The sequence below is a fragment of the Melospiza melodia genome, chromosome 9, assembly GCF_035770615.1.
Source record: "Melospiza melodia melodia isolate bMelMel2 chromosome 9, bMelMel2.pri, whole genome shotgun sequence".
In the NCBI taxonomy this organism is placed as follows: domain Eukaryota; kingdom Metazoa; phylum Chordata; class Aves; order Passeriformes; family Passerellidae; genus Melospiza; species Melospiza melodia.
The window spans coordinates 24474562-24480561 of record NC_086202.1 but is presented as its reverse complement, the minus strand read 5'-3'; the positions used below and the strand labels follow the sequence as shown (position 1 = coordinate 24480561).

Below are 6000 nucleotides of genomic sequence, written 5' to 3'. Positions count from 1 at the left end.
TTTCCCCAGCTCAGCAGTTCTGACAGATCACAGCTTTGAGTCTGAGACATTTGTGAACCATCTCTTTGTTAGTCACAAATAGCAAAGTGCACATCGATAAATCACACCCTTTGTCTCTTTCTCTTCCCTCCCCCCACACAGTTGATGCTTTTTCTTGTGAAACCAGCTCAGGCTGAACACTATTAACCTGGAAGAAATTCTAAAGAACAGATCCTATATAATAGAAAATGACCTCAAATAATTAACATTTTTGAAGTGGTTTTTACCTGAATTTTGTCCAAGGTACATAAATCATCATTCAACTTTCCTCTTCCTGGCAGTGCACTTAGACATAGCCAGCCTTAAGATGATGACATCACCATCCCGTGATCCTTCATTATAAGTAATTAAAGCAGTAATGTGGCTTCTCTCTTGTACCAGTCATCAAGCAGACTCACTCATATGAAATCTCAGGCATAGTGCACCTGAGGTGAAACAAAAGAGCATAGGACTCCATGTTTTTGGTGAACTGCTGGTACCTTTGTATGAATTTATTGCTGCTGAGAGAGCAGTGCATGTTAACATGCAGGGAGGCTAAATTCTGCTATTAATCCATAAGACAGGCACTGCAGAGGTAATAACAGGTTTCCTATTCACGTACAGTATCGAGGCCATAACAAGGAAGGAAGGAAGGACTTAGTTTAGTCTGTGCCTCTTCAGATTTTGGCCTTTCTCATAAACACACTGGCAAAGCTATCAACATTAATGTCTGGATAATATGTTCAATGACAGTGACAGCACCCAACAGGAACTCTGTTAGACACTCAAACACCTTTCTGCAAAGACTAATGATGATGAAAACTTTCTTATGCTTTTGTCCAAACTCAGCAAGCTGAATCAGCTACCCAACAGCAGCTTACCCATCTAACCATGCAGGCATTAAAGGGTTTTAAGCTGTTGGTGCATGAATTACAGACTGTTATTTTAACTCATTACAAAGTTTTAAAGTATGCATTGCTATTTTCTACATGGCAAAAAATAAAGCATTTGTCTTCCATGGGCAATTACAACACAATGTATCACATTATATGTTAATTCACATACCACTTGGTGATGTCTTCTGTCTTTTTCTTTAATATATTCTGCAAAATATGGTCCAGTTTAGGAGACTACTTGCAAAGCCCCATTCCAGACTTAGTTGCTTCCATGTAAAAAGCAGCTGATAGTCTCCATTACAACTGTTCTATCTCTTTTTTCTGTCCCATTCTGGACTCCACTGTCCTGGCATAATCAACACTATTTATGCTGCTGAGCTTAGTTAGGAGCCTATCATGCAAAGAACAAAACTTTTTTGCAAGTATACCAACCTACACTGATCATGCAATAAGCATGATATATATGCAACAAAAGAAGGCATTTAGGAAAGGAGAAGAGCATTTACAAAGAATTCTTCTTCATCTAGTTTTGCTTGTGACAAATTCTGGATTACAATTATATATTTTTATTACTTCTACAGTTTACTAGATGGAATTATGCTCATTGTTCAAGAAATATTGGAAGACTGGCTATTCAGAACCTGATAGTTTAGAATAACACTGCCACTTCTTTGGCTGTGGTGGTTCAAAGTACCTGCATACTCGCCCCTCACCTGCTTTTGTCCTTCAAGCCAGTTTTCTGCCTCCACCCATCCTGAATCCACACGATGGCACTACACCACACCTGTGTCAAAAAACACAAAAAAACCCAGAGCTTAGAGCTGAGCGTATGTAAGAGGAGAAGCCTTGCCAAAACAAGATGTCAGTTAGACTTAACCTTGCACTACTAAGTATAAATCTTCTTTTTAACCTTATCTCCAGCTGAAAAATACAAATAGAGGCAAATCTGAGAGCACAGGGAGGATCTAGAAGATGTGGTCATGGTTATGCAGGTATGATCAACTTTGACATCCATAGAATGATAGAGTCTAGGAAACCCTGTTCCATTTCATCTGGAAACAATGAAAAGAAAGAAAAAAAACAAGGCAGAAACCATTTCATAGTGTAAAAAATGATGAAGCGCATACTGACTTCCTCATCAGTCTTTTTAGGTAGGTGATGCATGATTCCTTCCACACTCATTCTTCTACAAAGGTTACACAGTTGATCCCCAGTTCCAGAGAAAGATCAGATATGACTGTCATTCCTAATATTTGTCTTACCAGTTCTTGAAAAAAAGAAAAATTACAAGGTTTGACTATGCTTTCTGCTCCGATGCTTCACCTCCTCCATATTAAAGAGTGGATGTTTTTCCTTACCCTAAATGTAAATGTCTCTCGCTGCAATTTAATCCATCTTGCTTTACCAACTCTATTTCCACCTATCTGCAGTGTACAAAGTCCATAGCTTTCCTGTCTTTCAACCTACTTTCCAGTGATTAGGACATATGTCAGTATAGTAACCTTATTTTGCAGGTAAGCAAGCCGAAAGAAAATTTAGTACTGTACTTAAAAAATAGTGAGAGAAGTGTTATAAGAAGAGCAAGCAAACAAACTGGCTTGTCAGGTAGTTTTCATATGATTCAAAAAATAACCTTCACAAAAAACCAACACACATAAACCTCCCCCAGCCCCTTAGTGTCATGGGTATCAGACTAACTGGAAAGATAATTAGTTATCTCTAATATAGAATTCAGGATACAATAGTGGCATCTTTTAAGACCACTCACCATTCAGTCTTATCATCCAGTATTCAGAAAAAATTAATTCCATGGATAACTGTATTACACCACTACCTGCAAGAAAACATTGGCTAAAGTGCATTTTATATTTCTGACCAGAAGTATAAATGATTGGCTGTTTTCTTTATGCAAAAAATTATCATCTTTTCTCTCCTGTCATTATCATCTCTCAATCCTATACTGAGGGTTGCTTAATTAGTTAATTCTTCTATTTATTTAATCTGTTTACCAAGAAAATTTTTTCATTACAAAATAAGCACTGCAGGCCTAAAGGGTGATCATCTCTTTAAGATTAATGTGTAATGTATATTGAGTTTTGTTATGAAATTTATAGCTAATATTTCTGAAATACACATTTTCTAAGTAGAATTCTAACCCATTTTCTCTCTGTGCGAAGAACATTAATAAAAAAAGGGTTTCTATTTCTTTGTTTGAATGAACACTGAGTTACAATTCTGGTTTATTTGTTCAGACTGCTGACATTTTCATGGTCTTTTATTAAAGACCTGATTAACCTGCAGAAAGAGCACGGTGTTTGTACAGAGCTTATGTTCCCTAAGCCCACTTCACACCCACATATTGCCTTCTGTTCGGGGAGCCCTGGTAATGTCAGCAGCCCCTATCATATGTCAGCACCTTCAGAGGACTGACCCCTCTGTCAACACAGTGGGATTTGTAAAGCCAGCAGCCAGAACATGGGCAACACCAGAGTGTTCACCTGAGCCTTTGGCCAGCAGCAGTGCTGCTCCTGCACCCTGGGAATGGAGAAATACCTGGCCATGCTGCTCTCCTAACACCTTTACCCACATTGCTGTCCACTGGCATCCACTTCCCATAACAATCAACTTCCTCACAGCAGGTCTACTTCTTCTAGGGAAAAAGCATGGGCTTAAAATAACTGAGGCCCTCTGCATGTGACTCTCTCACATATGCTGAGGATATTATTCTTCACAAACTGATTACTGCTTCCCTGGTTTGAGAGTCATGGAAAGGTAAAGCACTGACTGCATGGGGAAAATGAATATGACTAATAAAATTTACCTATGTAAATTTTAAATTAGGCAATCTGAAGGTCTTGAATCAAATAATAAAAAGTCTCAGTGATATCTAAGATATTTAATGAAACCAAATTCTTTACAGCCTCACTATGTTTCCCTGTTACATGTCACTTGGGTTATGATGTTCATAAACACCCAAATGCCACTGTTATGAACCAAACAGGTCGAGATTCTAAATTTGAAGGGAATTTATTAACATTACACAGTATCATGAGGTCCACCCTAGAGAAGCAAAATAGGAAACAGGTTACAAAATGCAAGATATGACCCTAGCAAAGTCATTATCAACTAATTTAAGATATGACCTTGTGACACTAAGGGATGTAAAGTAATTGTCAGAGGATGTGACAGGTAGAAAGGATCCAGAGCCATGTAATTACTGAGTCAAATATAATTGCAAACCTGAACTGATCAAGATTTTGCTGAGAAACATCTTTTCAATTTATTATCTGTTTTGCACAGGCTGAACCACTACAAGTATCTTACAATTTTTAAAAGTTCTCATAGTCCGGAGTTTAATTTTTCTGGACTGGCTGCATACTGTCTGCTTTTCCTTACTGTACGGTGCTTATATTATTTTCCAACTTCCTATATTTTCTGAAAAAATAAAGCAGACTATATTCTCAACACCAAAGAAAAATCTGCAGATGCATAAAATACATACCTAGGTTTATGTGTCTCTGTGCCTCTTTTCTTAGTGCTTCCATGAACACACAATATTTAATATCCAGTAACTCAGCCAGGTACACAATGAAGCCATGGACTTGCATACCTTGTGCAAGACTTTGCTGTGTTAGGAATCTCTACTGAATGCAATAAAATCTCTATGAAAATCTCTCTTATGCAAAGGGAATATAAACAAGAAATTCTGCTTGTATATCCATGGCTAGCCTTTCAGGTACACTGCAAATTCAGGCTCCACTAAACTGGTTCTTTGACTCAGACAAATTGACATTATGCCTCTCCTCCTGCCAGAGAGCTATAGGTTCCACTAAAGGGCCTGCCAAATCTGTGCAGAAAAGGCTCCACATGACACAAATATATGACTTGGAAGGTAATATTTTCATGCATTTTCTGTCTCTCCATTTCCTCTTTCAGCTCCTTGCCTTGTATTTCCTCTGTGCCTGTGAGTGCTTCAGCTCAGCCTGCTTCCTGAGCATTAGCAGTCCCGGGAGCCCAGAGACAGCATTTTCCAACAGCAAGGTACATATTGACAATGTGAACCTCCAGAGTGTTCCCAGTGTGAAGATCATACACACAGAAAATATCAGGGTATAAGGAGAAGGTTTGTCTTTCAGGATCAGCAGGATAGCAAGCTGTGATACCATGCAGTTGTTTACAGACTAGTGAATGTTGGGGTTGTAAAAGTTTTCAGCTTACAGTGAATACATACTCATAAATACATCTCAAAAGCTGGTTCCCAAAACTTCAAAAGTACACAGAACAAAAAAAGTTACTGAAAATTACATGCCATTTTTTTAAAGTTTAACTTAGAAAATGCTAAATGTAAGGTAAATCAGATATTAAACCAGAGCTAAATTCGATCTTGGCCAAAAGGGCATTTGCCTGTGTTCAGTTTTGAGTAACATCTATATCAGATTGGCACTCATAGCCCAAACATTGACCTTTTTAAAATTCATTTTTAACATTTGGTTTTATATAAGCAGGAGAAAACTTTGGTTCATATGCTGCCTTTAAAGGAGTGCATTTGTACTACAGAAGGGAGGAAGATGGGAGGAAGCACCTCACAAGACCATAGTAGTTATTCCAAAGAAAACAGTATCTAGGTTATTCAAAATGTATAAAAGTCTCTCTAGGATATCAAAAGTAAGTTCTGTTCACAGAGAATTAACCTTAGAGAAACAACTGGATGAAAACTAGGACATCATGGTATCTTGCCTAAATGTGGAATTTGGGATAAAAATGTCATTTATAATAGAGTTATTTACTGAAATGTTTCTATTTTTATTACAGAAAGAACATGTGTTCCTAGTCCTGGCTGTCAACTGAAAAGTATAGAAATAGCAGAGTAGCCATCCCTGATGTCTAGAAAAGGGCAGAATATTTTGTGGCATGTTGAAAATGCTTTACTTGCCCAGCTGGTTTTAAACGATACCAGCTACAAAGTCCTCTGGACTTTAATCATTCCAGCAAAGGAGAGAGGGTTGGAAGAGCTTAATACCTAACTCTTAATCTGGTTGCTCTCTGTTCTAAGGATGCAGGGAAATGCCTGTTTCAATCTAATAAC

General features: G+C 37.8%; 1 long non-coding RNA gene across 2 annotated transcripts in view; it reads right to left on the bottom strand.

The window, feature by feature from the left end:
* Window positions 1-317: 317 nt before the first annotated feature.
* Window positions 318-6000, bottom strand: part of LOC134421673 (uncharacterized) — a 28368-nt gene continuing 22685 nt past the window's right edge. For both annotated transcript variants that reach the window (XR_010028657.1, XR_010028656.1), the window contains exons 3-4: window positions 1628-1698; window positions 318-464 (exon numbers count right to left, since the gene is read on the bottom strand). This is a non-coding gene — a long non-coding RNA (uncharacterized LOC134421673). The remainder of the gene's footprint in view (window positions 465-1627; window positions 1699-6000) is intronic.